Source organism: Argopecten irradians, chromosome 1 (genome assembly GCF_041381155.1).
Source record: "Argopecten irradians isolate NY chromosome 1, Ai_NY, whole genome shotgun sequence".
Taxonomy (NCBI): Eukaryota; Metazoa; Mollusca; class Bivalvia; order Pectinida; family Pectinidae; genus Argopecten; species Argopecten irradians.
Genome location: NC_091134.1, coordinates 68,475,071 through 68,490,764, shown reverse-complemented (window position 1 = coordinate 68,490,764; position 15,694 = coordinate 68,475,071). Strand labels below are relative to the sequence as shown.

The window sequence follows — 15,694 nt, the reverse complement described above, 5'->3', positions numbered from 1 at the left end:
GTAGGTCATACCCTGGCTATAGTACAGAGACAGGCCATTACAGTAGGTAGGTCATACCCTGGCTATAGTACAGAGACAGACCATTACAGTAGGTAGGTCATACCCTGGCTATAGTACAGAGACAGACCATTACAGTAGGTAGGTCATACCCTGGCTATAGTACAGAGCCAGACCATTACAGTAGGTAGGTCATACCCTGGCTATAGTACAGAGCCAGACCATTACAGTAGGTAGGTCATACCCTGGCTATACAGTACAGAGAAAGGCTATTACAGTAGGTAGGTAGGTCATACCCTGGCTATAGTACAGAGACAGGCCATTACAGTAGGTAGGTCATACCCTGGCTATAGTACAGAGACAGGCCATTACAGTAGGTAGGTCATACCCTGGCTATAGTACAGAGCCAGACCATTACAGTAGGTAGGTCATACCCTGGCTATAGTACAGAGCCAGACCATTACAGTAGGTAGGTCATACCCTGGCTATAGTACAGAGCCAGACCATTACAGTAGGTAGGTCATACCCTGGCTATAGTACAGAGCCAGACCATTACAGTTGGTAGGTCATACCCTGGCTATAGTAAGGTCATACCCTGGCTATAGTACAGAGCCAGGCCATTACAGTAGGTAGGTCATACCCTGGCTATAGTACAGAGCCAGACCATTACAGTAGGTAGGTCATACCCTGGCTATAGTACAGAGACAGACCATTACAGTAGGTAGGTCATACCCTGGCTATAGTACAGAGCCAGACCATTACAGTAGGTAGGTCATACCCTGGCTATAGTCGGTACAGTAGTACAGAGACAGGGGTCTTGTAGTACAGGCAGCATTACAGTAGGTAGGTCATACCCTGGCTATAGTACAGAGACAGACCATTACAGTAGGTAGGTCATACCCTGGCTATAGTACAGAGACAGACCATTACAGTAGGTAGGTCATACCCTGGCTATAGTACAGAGCCAGGCCATTACAGTAGGTAGGTCATACCCTGGCTATAGTACAGAGCCAGAGCCATTACAGTAGGTAGGTCATACCCTGGCTATAGTACAGAGCCAGACCATTACAGTAGGTAGGTCATACCCTGGCTATAGTACAGAGCCAGACCATTACAGTAGGTAGGTCATACCCTGGCTATAGTACAGAGCCAGCCATTACAGTAGGTAGGTCATACCCTGGCTATAGTACAGAGCCAGACCATTACAGTAGGGTAGGTCATACCCTGGCTATAGTACAGAGCCAGGCCATTACAGTAGGTAGGTCATACCCTGGCTATAGTACAGAGCCAGACCATTACAGTAGGTAGGTCATACCCTGGCTATAGTACAGAGCCAGACCATTACAGTAGGTAGGTCATACCCTGGCTATAGTACAGAGCCAGACCATTACAGTAGGTAGGTCATACCCTGGCTATAGTACAGAGACAGGCCATTACAGTAGGTAGGTCATACCCTGGCTATAGTACAGAGCCAGACCATTACAGTAGGTAGGTCATACCCTGGCTATAGTACAGAGCCAGACCATTACAGTAGGTAGGTCATACCCTGGCTATAGTACAGAGCCAGACCATTACAGTAGGTAGGTCATACCCTGGCTATAGTACAGAGCCAGACCATTACAGTAGGTAGGTCATACCCTGGCTATAGTACAGAGCCAGACCATTACAGTAGGTAGGTCATACCCTGGCTATAGTACTGGCTATAGTACAGAGCCAGACCATTACAGTAGGTAGGTCATACCCTGGCTATAGTACAGAGCCAGACCATTACAGTAGGTAGGTCATACCCTGGCTATAGTACAGAGCCAGACCATTACAGTAGGTAGGTCATACCCTGGCTATAGTACAGAGCCAGACCATTACAGTAGGTAGGTCATACCCTGGCTATAGGTAGGTCATACCCTGGCTATAGTACAGAGCCAGACCATTACAGTAGGTAGGTCATACCCTGGCTATAGTACAGAGCCAGACCATTACAGTAGGTAGGTCATACCCTGGCTATAGTACAGAGCCAGACCATTACAGTAGGTAGGTCATACCCTGGCTATAGTACAGAGACAGACCATTACAGTAGGTAGGTCATACCCTGGCTATAGTACAGAGACAGACCATTACAGTAGGTAGGTCATACCCTGGCTATAGTACAGAGCCAGACCATTACAGTAGGTAGGTCATACCCTGGCTATAGTACAGAGCCAGACCATTACAGTAGGTAGGTCATACCCTGGCTATAGTACAGAGCCAGACCATTACAGTAGGTAGGTCATACCCTGGCTATAGTACAGAGACAGACCATTACAGTAGGTAGGTCATACCCTGGCTATAGTACAGAGCCAGACCATTACAGTAGGTAGGTCATACCCTGGCTATAGTACAGAGACAGACCATTACAGTAGGTAGGTCATACCCTGGCTATAGTACAGAGACAGACCATTACAGTAGGTAGGTCATACCCTGGCTATAGTACAGAGACAGACCATTACAGTAGGTAGGTCATACCCTGGCTATAGTACAGAGACAGACCATTACAGTAGGTAGGTCATACCCTGGCTATAGTACAGAGACAGACCATTACAGTAGGTAGGTCATACCCTGGCTATAGTACAGAGACAGACCATTACAGTAGGTAGGTCATACCCTGGCTATAGTACAGAGCCAGACCATTACAGTAGGTAGGTCATACCCTGGCTATAGTACAGAGACCAGACCATTACAGTAGGTAGGTCATACCCTGGCTATAGTACAGAGCAGACCATTACAGTAGGTAGGTCATACCCTGGCTATAGTACAGAGCCAGACCATTTACAGTAGGTAGGTCATACCCTGGCTATAGTACAGAGCCAGACCATTACAGTAGGTAGGTCATACCCTGGCTATAGTACAGAGCCAGACCATTACAGTAGGTAGGTCATACCCTGGCTATAGTACAGAGCCAGACCATTACAGTAGGTAGGTCATACCCTGGCTATAGTACAGAACCAGACCATTACAGTAGGTAGGTCATACCCTGGCTATAGTACAGAGCCAGACCATTACAGTAGGTAGGTCATACCCTGGCTATAGTACAGAGAGGATACAGACCATTACAGTAGGTAGGTCATACCCTGGCTATAGTACAGAGCCAGACCATTACAGTAGGTAGGTCATACCCTGGCTATAGTACAGAGCCAGACCATTACAGTAGGTAGGTCATACCCTGGCTATAGTACAGAGCCAGACCATTACAGTAGGTAGGTCATACCCTGGCTATAGTACAGAGCCAGACCATTACAGTAGGTAGGTCATACCCTGGCTATAGTACAGAGCCAGACCATTACAGTAGGTAGGTCATACCCTGGCTATAGTACAGAGCCAGACCATTACAGTAGGTAGGTCATACCCTGGCTATAGTACAGAGCCAGACCATTACAGTAGGTAGGTCATACCCTGGCTATAGTACAGAGCAGCCATTACAGTAGGTAGGTCATACCCTGGCTATAGTACAGAGCAGCCATTACAGTAGGTAGGTCATACCCTGGCTATAGTACAGAGCCAGACCATTACAGTAGGTAGGTCATACCCTGGCTATAGTACAGAGCCAGACCATTACAGTGGTAGGTCATACCTGGCTATAGTACAGGCACCATTACAGTAGGTAGGCATACCTGGCTATAGTACAGAGCCAGACCATTACAGTAGGTAGGTCATACCCTGGCTATAGTACAGAGCCAGACCATTACAGTAGGTAGGTCATACCCTGGCTATAGTACAGAGCCAGACCATTACAGTAGGTAGGTCATACCCTGGCTATAGTACAGAGCCAGACCATTACAGTAGGTAGGTCATACCCTGGCTATAGTACAGAGCCAGACCATTACAGTAGGTAGGTCATACCCTGGCTATAGTACAGAGACAGACCATTACAGTAGGTAGGTCATACCCTGGCTATAGTACAGAGCAGACCATTACAGTAGGTAGGTCATACCCTGCTATAGACAGAGCCAGACCATTACAGTAGGTAGGTCATACCCTGGCTATAGTACAGAGCCAGACCATTACAGTAGGTAGGTCATACCCTGGCTATAGTACAGAGACAGACCATTACAGTAGTAGGTAGGTCATACCCTGGCTATAGTACAGAGCCAGACCATTACAGTAGGTAGGTCATACCCTGGCTATAGTACAGCAGACATTACAGTAGGTAGGTCATACCCTGGCTATAGTACAGAGCCAGACCATTACAGTAGGTAGGTCATACCCTGGCTATAGTAAGGTCATACCCTGGCTATAGTACAGAGCCAGACCATTACAATTGGTAGGTCATACCCTGGCTATAGTACAGAGCCAGACCATTACAGTAGGTAGGTCATACCCTGGCTATAGTACAGAGCCAGACCATTACAGTAGGTAGGTCATACCCTGGCTATAGTACAGAGCCAGACCATTACAGTAGGTAGGTCATACCCTGGCTATAGTACAGAGCCAGACCATTACAGTAGGTAGGTCATACCCTGGCTATAGTACAGAGCCAGACCATTACAGTAGGTAGGTCATACCCTGGCTATAGTACAGAGCCAGACCATTACAGTAGGTAGGTCATACCCTGGCTATAGTACAGAGCCAGACCATTACAGTAGGTAGGTCATACCCTGGCTATAGTACAGAGACAGACCATTACAGTAGGTAGGTCATACCCTGGCTATAGTACAGAGCCAGACCATTACAGTAGGTAGGTCATACCCTGGCTATAGTACAGAGCCAGACCATTACAGTAGGTAGGTCATACCCTGGCTATAGTACAGAGCCAGACCATTACAGTAGGTAGGTCATACCCTGGCTATAGTACAGAGACAGACCATTACAGTTGGTAGGTCATACCCTGGCTATAGTACAGAGCCAGACCATTACAGTAGGTAGGTCATACCCTGGCTATAGTACAGAGCCAGACCATTACAGTAGGTAGGTCATACCCTGGCTATAGTAAGGTCATACCCTGGCTATAGTACAGAGCCAGACCATTACAGTTGGTAGGTCATACCCTGGCTATAGTACAGAGCCAGACCATTACAGTAGGTAGGTCATACCCTGGCTATAGTACAGAGACAGGCCATTACAGTAGGTAGGTCATACCCTGGCTATAGTACAGAGCCAGACCATTACAGTAGGTAGGTCATACCCTGGCTATAGTACAGGCAGACCATTACGTAGTAGTCATACCCTGGCTATAGTACAGAGCCAGACCATTACAGTAGGTAGGTCATACCCTGGCTATAGTACAGAGACAGGCCATTACAGTAGGTAGGTCATACCCTGGCTATAGTACAGAGACAGGCCATTACAGTAGGTAGGTCATTGTTTGTTTGTTTGTTTGAGTTTTACGGCCCATCGACAACTAAGGTCATTTAGGGCCAAACTACAAGTCATGCATTAATATCAGGATAAAAGTTCAGGGTAAGAAAAAGCAAGTAAGGACTAAAACACAGATTGTAAACGTTAATTTGATAAAAAAAAAAAAGTTTGCATGGGATAAAATAAATTTGGCTAAAACACATGAGAAAACTCATGCACAATGTTGATGAAACGATGAAATGTTGAGTTGATACGATGTATGATGAGAAAACGTTCATATTTTGCTTAAAATACCGATCTCTTTGAGATAATTAAAAATACGATTATGTCTCACGGCATGAAACAAAGTGTACATGTCGGAGACATCGTAGTATTTATCTCGTATGTGTTTAAAATCAATACAATGCAATAAAATATGCTCCACTGTGAGAGGAGAATCACATGCATGGCATGTAGGAGGATCCTCCCCTCTCAATAGATAGGAATGTGTAAAATATGTGTGTCCAGTTCGGAGCCGAGAGAGTACAACTTCCTCTCTGCGGTCTCTCCGACTGGACAGTTTAGGATTAAGTGTAGGTTGAATTTTAAACAGTTTATTGTTTGTTTCGGTAGACCACCTTTGTTGCCAATGGTGTTTGATGGCTGACTGAATTGAAGGTTTGATGTCGGTGTATGGTAGTTTCAAATCTGTTTGTGCTAGGCGAAGAGCAGTCTTAGCTGCTTCATCAGCCTGTTCATTCCCCTTTATACCCACATGACTGGGAATCCAGAGATAAGTAATTTGAGTTTTAGAAGATAATCGAAATGTTCGGATTAAAAGATTTTGGATTAGAGTATTTCTAGGGCTTCTTGATTTCAAAGCCTGAAGAACCGAAAGAGAGTCTGAACAGATGATTGCCTTTTCAATGCGGTGTTCTTCGATATGGTCAAGCGCCAGACCGATAGCACATGCTTCCGCAGAGAAAATGGAGGCAATATCCGGGAGTCGGATAGAGGAGCAGTGATTAGATGTACAGCATGCTGCCGCAACTTTATCACCATCTTTTGATCCGTCAGTGTAGATCTGAACATGGTCAGGGAAAGCCCTAATGCACTCCCGAAAGGAGGATTTGTGTTCTTCGGGTAATGCACTGGATTTTGCCCTCTCATGTAGAGATAAATTGATATCAGGTGTTTGAATGAGCCATGGTGGTACATCCGATACAGTGTACTCGTCAATGGTGTCGAAAGTTATATTAAGTTCCAGCAAAAATTTTGAAATTCTGATGCCAAATGTTGGTATGAGCTTTTGATTTTGTGTAAATATTTCTTGGTGTTGTGGATTGAATACAAGGTTAAATGCAGGATTTTTGGGGTTGGATTTCAGTTGAGCAGCATACTGTAAGGATAATTTCTTCCGTCGATCGTCTAGAGATGGCTCATTAGCTTCCACATGGAGACTCTTCACAGGTGTTGTTCGAAAAGCTCCAAGTGCCAGACGCAGTCCCTGATTCTGTATAGGGTCAAGCATCTGTAGATAGGAGCTGCGAGCCGATCCATAGACAATAGAGCCGTAGTCAAGTTTTGATCTAATAAGTGCCCGATAGATACGTAGAAGCATTTCACGGTCTGCACCCCAATCAGAATGGGAAAGAACTCGTAGAATGTTCAGCGCCTTCGAGCACTTATCCTTCAGATGTTTGATATGTGGAACAAAGGACAGTTTCGAATCAAATATTAGTCCTAGAAATTTAGTTTGTTCAACTACTGGAATTTTAATTCCATTGAGTGTGAGGTCAGGATCATTGTGTGGTTTTCGTTTTTGACAGAAGTGCATACAGACAGTTTTTGATCTTGAAAATCTGAAGCCATTTTCGTCAGCCCAATTTTGTAATTTGCCTAAACATTGTTGTAGTTGTCGTTCTATAGTGTGCATGTTTTTTGATCTGTAACAGATCAAGAAATCATCCACAAATAGAGACCCTTCTGTAGATTGACCAAGACATTTGGTTATGCTGTTAATTTTTAATCCAAAAAGTGTGACAGACAGGATACCACCCTGAGGGACACCCATCTCCTGTGTTTCTGTTTCTGAATAAGTTGAACCCGTTCGAACTTTGAAATGCCTGTCAGATATAAAATTTGAAATAAACTTTGGCAAATTACCTCGTATACCGATATCATGGAGATCGTTCATGATTCCATATTGCCAAGTTGTGTCGTATGCCTTTTCAAGGTCAAAGAATACGGCCACAAGATGTTCTTTCTTGGCAAATGCTTCTCGTATAAATGTTTCTAGTCTAACTAAGTGGTCTACCGTTCCCCTGCGGTTTCTAAAGCCGCTTTGCAAAGGACTTAAAATATTGTTTGATTCCAGGAACCAAACTAATCTGGTATTTATCATACGTTCTAGAGTTTTACAAATACAACTCGTCAATGAAATAGGACGATAGTTATTGGCATCAGTAGCATCTTTCCCGGGCTTCGGAAGGGGTATAAATAGTAGATTATTTATCATACGTTCTTGCGTTTTTGCCAGAAGAGTAAACTTGATTAAATATAGTTAAAAGACATTTTAGTGAAGAGTCTGGTAATTGTTTTAAAAACATATATGGAATTTCGTCTGGTCCAGCTGCCGAGTCCTTTGATTTCTCAAGGGACTCGAGCAATTCTGGTATCTCGAAAGGCCTATTGTAACTTTCACTATTGGAGGATTTAAAATTAAGACGTCTCTTTTCCTTTTCCTTTTTAAATTTTTGAAATTTTTTGGAATGATTTTTGATGGATGAATTTTTAGCAAAATTTTTGGCAAAGGCGTCAGCTATTTCGGATTTTGAAAAAAATATTTTATTGTTGTTAATGAGGTGGGAGGATGGTGTTGCTTTTCTTTTCCCACTGATTTTTCCAATCATTTCCCAAACTTTCTTCGAAGATGTATTGGAATTAATTTTTGAGACGTACTCTTTCCAAGTACTTTTCTTGTCGGATTTGATAGACCTTCGAGCTTTTGCTCTCCAAATTTTAAAATTATTATAGTTTGAGACGGTTGGCGAAGCCAAGTACCGCCTCAGAGCGGAATTTCTACCAGATCTATTGATAAATGAATCATTTGAGAGACGAAACTTTGTAGGTTTTGGCACGGATTTTGGTATGGTTTTTGTAGCGATAGAAGTGAGCGCTTCTGTGAAAATTTTAATGGGGTCATCGAGGTTCAAAAATTTATCCTCAATGAGCTCCTCTGCGCACAAATTTTTAAATTGAACCCAGTCCGCCTTATGTAGATTCCAACGAGGAATAGGCTCCTCAAGTTTTGGTGACCCTATGTTTTTAAGTATAATTGGAAAGTGATCGCTCCCACAGAGATCACCGTTGACCATCCAATCATAATCCAGAAGAATTGATGGATGGCACAACGATAAATCAATGTGGGTAAGCGAGCCAGAGGCAGGGTGTAAATATGTTGGGGCATTGGTGTTATAAAGACATAAGCTGTTTTTATTAATAAAATCTTCGATACGTCTACCTCTATCGTCAGTGCCTGGGGAGCCCCAGAGGCTATTATGACCGTTAAAGTCACCCATGATAATATATGGCACTGGTAGTTGTGCTACGATGTTACTCAGTTCATCACAACTAAATGGAGTATTTGGAGGTAAATATATAGAACAGACTGTTATTTTTCGGTGAAGAGTTGCGCTTATAGCAACAGCTTGTAAGGTGGTATTTAGCTGAATGTGTCTGTGAGGAACGTTTTTATGCACCGCCACCGCCACACCACCTGATGGGCGGCCACCTGTTGTTGGAGTTTTGGTGTATAGTGTAAATTGTCGGAGATTGATGGTGTCTTTCAGCATTATTTCTTGAAGGCAGAATATGGATGGGTTTTTTTGTTTGTATAAGATGTTTTAATTCTTCTATGTTCGCTTTAAATCCGCGTATGTTCCATTGTATGATAGTGTTTGTCTCTATGTTGGTCCCTGAGGATAGTTTGTCGGACCGACAGGACTACTTGAAGTAGGTTGTTTGGTGGCGATAAATGTGTTGTCACCAAACTCGCTGTCGTCCGATAGAACATCATAGATGTTCCGTCCAAGGATTGGGTCATCTGATCCCTTACTGGGTTTGTTGTTTAGTGCAGGGAGCCTCGCCAGCTTTACCTTGGTGGTTTTTGTCTGGCGTTGCTCCTGCGGTGGTGTATTTGCTGGTCGCTTGGCTTTCTCAGGGAGTTTTTTTACGTCAATAGACGGTGAAGATGTAGCACGTCTATGACGAGCGGCGGTAACTTTTTTTCTAATGTTCGGTGTTTGGTGTTGTGTAAGTTCTGGAGACGCCGGTGGGATTGGCGTTTTAGCTCCAGGTGGTTTTTGTTGTGGTTTTTGTTGTGGTTTGTGTTGGGGCTTATATGGACCAGACTTGAACCTGTTCGGGTCCCCCATGATTATTTTGCAGGTCTTAGCATCAGCCATATCTGGGACATCATTGTCCCAGTTAGGCTTGTCAACCAAGGCCTGGACCGACGCATGTTTGACGGTGACACTGTCAACAGGCGTCTTTGCGCGGGTGATCTGAGCATAGGTTGCCACATTCAGGTCTGAACGCTCGACTATCCTCCTAGCCTCGGGGAAAGAGACACCTTGGGTATATTTGACCCGTAATATCTCCCTCTCCCGAGTCCAGGCGGGACAGGTGCGAGCAGACGCAGCATGGTCACCCCCGCAATTGACGCAGTGACGGTTGACAATGTCACATTCGTCTTTTTCGTCGTGACCTTCACGGCCACAGTACTGACATACCATTTTCCGTCTACAATTGTTCTCATGATGGCCGTACCTCTGGCAGTTACGGCACCTCAATGGATTAGGGATGTAGACAGTGACATTGTAACGTTGGTATCCAACAGTTACGCTCTGTGGTAATGTTGGTGTAGCGAATGTTAAGATAAAAGTGTGTGTTGGGACCAAGCTCCCACTTTTTCGCGTCATGATGCGTTTAACATGAGAGACCGGAATGTTCTCCTCTTGGAAGTATGACAGTATGTCAGCCTCATTGTCATTGCGCAAGGCTGGGCACCTGATTACCCCCTTGCTGCAATTTAATGATGAGTGTGGTTTTACACACACACTGAGGCCGGTGGTTCTGTTGGTTCCAAGGAGGTTCTCCGCTTGTTGCTTGCGGAAAACCTCTATTAGGAGATCACCCGATCCCAAAGGCTTCACAGATTTGACATCTCCAGCAATGCCTTTGATGCCCTTTCGCAATATTAAGGGTGATAAACCTGCAGTGGTCTTGCCACTCTGTGTAGAGGACATGACCAGAAACTGTGGGAATGTGTTTGTTGTACCGCTTTTTGTTTGTTGATTTGTGGTTGATTCCTTTTGGGGAGATTTTGGTTGTAGTTCATTTTGTTTGTTTTTGGAAGCCATCTTTTAGAGTTAATTACAATTCGCTAGCTGTGCCCCCACCCACCTCGGAGCCCAACAGGGGGACACTCATGATGACATGGATATCCAATGTCAAAGTGTCAGGGTTACACAGATAGTATACTCGGAAGAATATTTCGAACAAACATAATTCAAATCAAGCTTGCGACAGCACGCTCGTAAGATTGTACATCCACAAGCTCGATCAGAATCAAGACAATCCAAATTAAACTCACGAATGACCCTAAGCCACCGCCTTCTTGGAAATCTACGAACCAAGGGCTCGGCATGACCAGCCGATTGATAATACAGGGCCCATATTACCTCTCGTCTAACCGGAGTCTGAAGCCAAAGTAGTGTGTAGCAGTAAAAAAAGGAAGAAAAAAGAGCAAAACCTATTCAACCACCAGGACCTTCTTCCCCCGGATACGAGATGCAACCCACGGCAAACAGGTAGGTCATACCCTGGCTATAGTACAGAGCCAGGCCTTTACAGTAGGTAGGTCATACCCTGGCTATAGTACAGAGCCAGACCATTACAGTAGGTAGGTCATACCCTGGCTATAGTACAGAGCCAGACCATTACAGTTGATAGGTCATACCCTGGCTATAGTACAGAGACAGACCATTACAGTAGGTAGGTCATACCCTGGCTACAGTACAGAGACAGGCCATTACAGTAGGTAGGCCATACCCTGGCTACAGTACAGAGACAGACCATTACAGTAGGTAGGTCATACCCTGGCTATAGTACAGAGACAGGCCATTACAGTAGGTAGGTCATACCCTGGCTATAGTACAGAGACAGGCCATTACAGTAGGTAGGTCATACCCTGGCTATAGTACAGAGCCAGACCATTACAGTAGGTAGGTCATACCCTGGCTATAGTACAGAGACAGACCATTACAGTAGGTAGGTCATACCCTGGCTATAGTACAGAGACAGACCATTACAGTAGGTAGGCCATACCCTGGCTATAGTACAGAGCCAGACCATTACAGTAGGTAGGTCATACCCTGGCTATAGTACAGAGCCAGACCATTACAGTAGGTAGGTCATACCCTGGCTATAGTACAGAGCCAGACCATTACAGTAGGTAGGTCATACCCTGGCTATAGTACAGAGCCAGACCATTACAGTAGGTAGGTCATACCCTGGCTATAGTACAGAGCCAGACCATTACAGTAGGTAGGTCATACCCTGGCTATAGTACAGAGCCAGACCATTACAATTGGTAGGTCATACCCTGGCTATAGTACAGAGCCAGACCATTACAGTAGGTAGGTCATACCCTGGCTATAGTACAGAGCCAGACCATTACAGTTGGTAGGTCATACCCTGGCTATAGTACAGAGCCAGACCATTACAGTTGGTAGGTCATACCCTGGCTATAGTACAGAGCCAGACCATTACAGTAGGTAGGTCATACCCTGGCTATAGTACAGAGCCAGACCATTACAGTAGGTAGGTCATACCCTGGCTATAGTACAGAGCCAGACCATTACAGTAGGTAGGTCATACCCTGGCTATAGTACAGAGCCAGACCATTACAGTAGGTAGGTCATACCCTGGCTATAGTACAGAGCCAGACCATTACAGTAGGTAGGTCATACCCTGGCTATAGTACAGAGCCAGACCATTACAGTAGGTAGGTCATACCCTGGCTATAGTACAGAGCAGACCATTACAGTAGGTAGGTCATACCCTGGCTATAGTAGAGCCAGACCATTACAGTAGGTAGGTCATACCCTGGCTATAGTACAGAGCCAGACCATTACAGTAGGTAGGTCATACCCTGGCTATAGTACAGAGACAGACCATTACAGTAGGTAGGTCATACCCTGGCTATAGTACAGAGACAGACCATTACAGTTGGTAGGTCATACCCTGGCTATAGTAGGTAGGTCATACCCTGGCTATAGTACAGAGCCAGACCATTACAGTAGGTAGGTCATACCCTGGCTATAGTACAGAGCCAGACCATTACAGTAGGTAGGTCATACCCTGGCTATAGTACAGAGACAGACCATTACAGTAGGTAGGTCATACCCTGGCTATAGTACAGAGACAGGCCATTACAGTAGGTAGGCCATACCCAGGTATGTACATCATATAGATCACTGCTTTATAACATACATGTACTACACAAATCTCATATATTAAAATAACAGATAAGAACAACACTAACAACATGCAAAACAATTAAACAAAGAATAATATCATAGTCTTTGTAATAGCTATCAACTAAAAAATAATATTTCTAAAATCAACTAAAATGATATGAGTCATATAAATCCATAAATCTATCAAAAGTCAATCCACATGAAATATAATGTCTATTGACGAAGATGATTTATATATTCAATTAACAATTCAATAATCCATTCAAATCTTGATTGTATGTATAACATTTACAAGCCTCAAAACATTGAAAATCAGATGAAAATTAATAGATGTTTAATGATTAAATATTACTTTGTTACTGGTGGATTAATGACAGAAAATGATTTTAAAACCAGACCAGTACACTCTATAATCTAGTACTGTATACATATTGTAAATCAAAGTAGACCGATACTATACCAGGTGTTCAGTATTATTAATTTCCCATCCCTGACAGATTGAACAATTAACAACTAAAGATTCTGAACTAACTATACAACGATTACCGTTTGGGAAAAACAGCAAAAACTCTTCTACAAAACAATAGTCAATCTTACTTAAGTTTTTCTCAAATGTTGCTTTCAGGGAACAAGAGGTCCAGAGGGCCTGTATCGCTCACCTGGTTTGAAATGCCAAGTAATGTTCTGAATACAGGTTCATTGTTTCTTTTGTAAAGGAATTTTAATATTTACCTATAAATCCCCTATTGGGCCCCACCCCTCCTGCCCCCAGGGGGTCAGAGCCAAAGTTCTGTTCTCCTTCCCCCAAGGATGTTTATGGCCAAATTTGGTCACAATCCAAGCAAAACTCTAGGACAAGTAGCGATTTATAGGATTTACCTCTATTTCCCCTATTGGGCCCCGCCCCTCCTGGCCCCGGGGGATCAGAGCCAAAATTTATACAAGTTCTGTTTCCCTTCCCCCAAGGATGTTTGTGGCCAAATTTGGTTACAATACGTGCAGAACTCGATGACTAGTAGTAATTTAATGGATTTACCTCTATTACCCCTATTGGGCCCCGCCCCTCCTGCCCCCGGGGGGTCAGAGCCAAAATTTATACAAGTTCTGTTCCCCTTCCCCCAAGGATGTTTGTGGCCAAATTTGGTTACAATCCATGGAGAACTCTAGGACAAGTATCGATTTATAGGATTTTCCTATAATTCCCCTATTGGGCCCAGCCCCTCCTGCCCCACCGGGACCAGTGCCAAAATTTAAACAAGTTCTGTTCCCCTTCCCCCAAGGACGTTTGTGGCAAAATTTAGTTACAATCCATGTAGAACTCTATGACTAGTAGCGATTTAAAGGATTTACCTCTATTTCCCCTATTGGGCCCCGCCCCTCCTGACCCCGGGGGGTCAGAGCCAAAATTTATACAAGTTCTATTCCCCTTCCCCCAAAGATGTTTGTGGCCAAATTTTGTTACATTCCATTCAGAACTCTATGACAAGTAGCAATTTAAAGGATTTACCTATATTTCCCCTATAGGGCCCTGCCCCTCCTGCCCCCGGGTTGTCAGAGCCAAAATTTATACAAGTTCTGTTTCCCCTCCCCCAAGGATGTTTGTGGCCAAATTTGGTTACAATCCATGCAGAACTCTATGACTAGTAGCGATTTAAAGGAAATGTTGACGGACAGACGGACGGACGGACGGACGGACGACGGACGCCGCGCCATGACATAAGCTCACCGGCCCTTCGGGCCAGGTGAGCTAAAAAGTATTTCAAGGATACAACATTTTTAATTTAAGGAATTGACAATACAAATTAAAGTCTATGAAAGTGAAGACTGGCAGTTATGGTATTTCTCACATCACATATACTAGAGAAAAGGTTGGTTTTGTCTTTTTAGTCAAGAGTGCAAGATTCTTGCAGAGAGATTTCTGGATTTTGGTAGGGTTTGGAAGAAATGTCGTTAAATAGGTATAAGGTTACTGGTGTGGGGTTAGATAGATAATTTGCTAAATAGTGAAATCTGATGTAAATGGAAGGCAACTTAGAAATACTACATATCTATAAGTATGTATGTATTAAATTAAAATTAACTTTAAACTTAAATAATATTTACGCAAAATAATTAACAACATCAACATGCAGGAGGTCTTTTTGTTCGTTGAACTAGATTATATATCAAAAGCAACTTTCTGAAAACTAAAACTCTGTTTACGTATAGCATGTGTGTTTATATTCATGGTGCTACAGGAGAGATTTTTTTTTCTCCAAATTATGTTTCCTTGTAGGTAAATTAAAGTTCCTTGAAGATTATCAGTGTATTAAGTAGTAATACACACAGCTATTCACTAACATGTGATTCCATTTAATCTAATACTTTAAACCAGAGGTTAATACTGCCATGTAAGTACTCAACCATCTTCTCTGATCTTTATATATTAATGAACTACCAGTAACACAAGCAATCAAAGTACAATAATTATAGAATTAGTAAATCATGATTGTTAAAATGCTGAAAATCACTGGAATTTAAGATTAATATTGATAAATGGATTGTTTAATTAATATAATCGCTAAATAGATACATTCTAATTGTAGTTCAAATTAGCAATGACTTTCTGTGCTAAGCATTACATAGAATTTATTCTTTATTATGAGGTAATTATAATCTGATGTAAAGTCTATATTAGGGTTTAATAATGAGTGCGACGTCTATCATGAGTGACAAAATGATTGATGTACTAGCTTTGATTAGGAAGAACTGCAGCTGAACTTTGTAGAGATATAATATGGATACACTGGTAAAAAGCTGGGTACAATAAATATCTGGTCAGTAGATCAGAAGTGTTTATTAATTCA

At 43.2% G+C, this 15,694-nt stretch overlaps 1 protein-coding gene across 3 annotated transcripts in view; it reads right to left on the bottom strand.

Moving 5' to 3' along the window:
• The window catches only part of LOC138306576 (protein DOP1A-like), a 64,370-nt gene that overhangs the window by 15,851 nt on the left and 32,825 nt on the right, over positions 1 to 15,694 (bottom strand). The gene's annotated exons all lie outside the window — the stretch shown is intronic.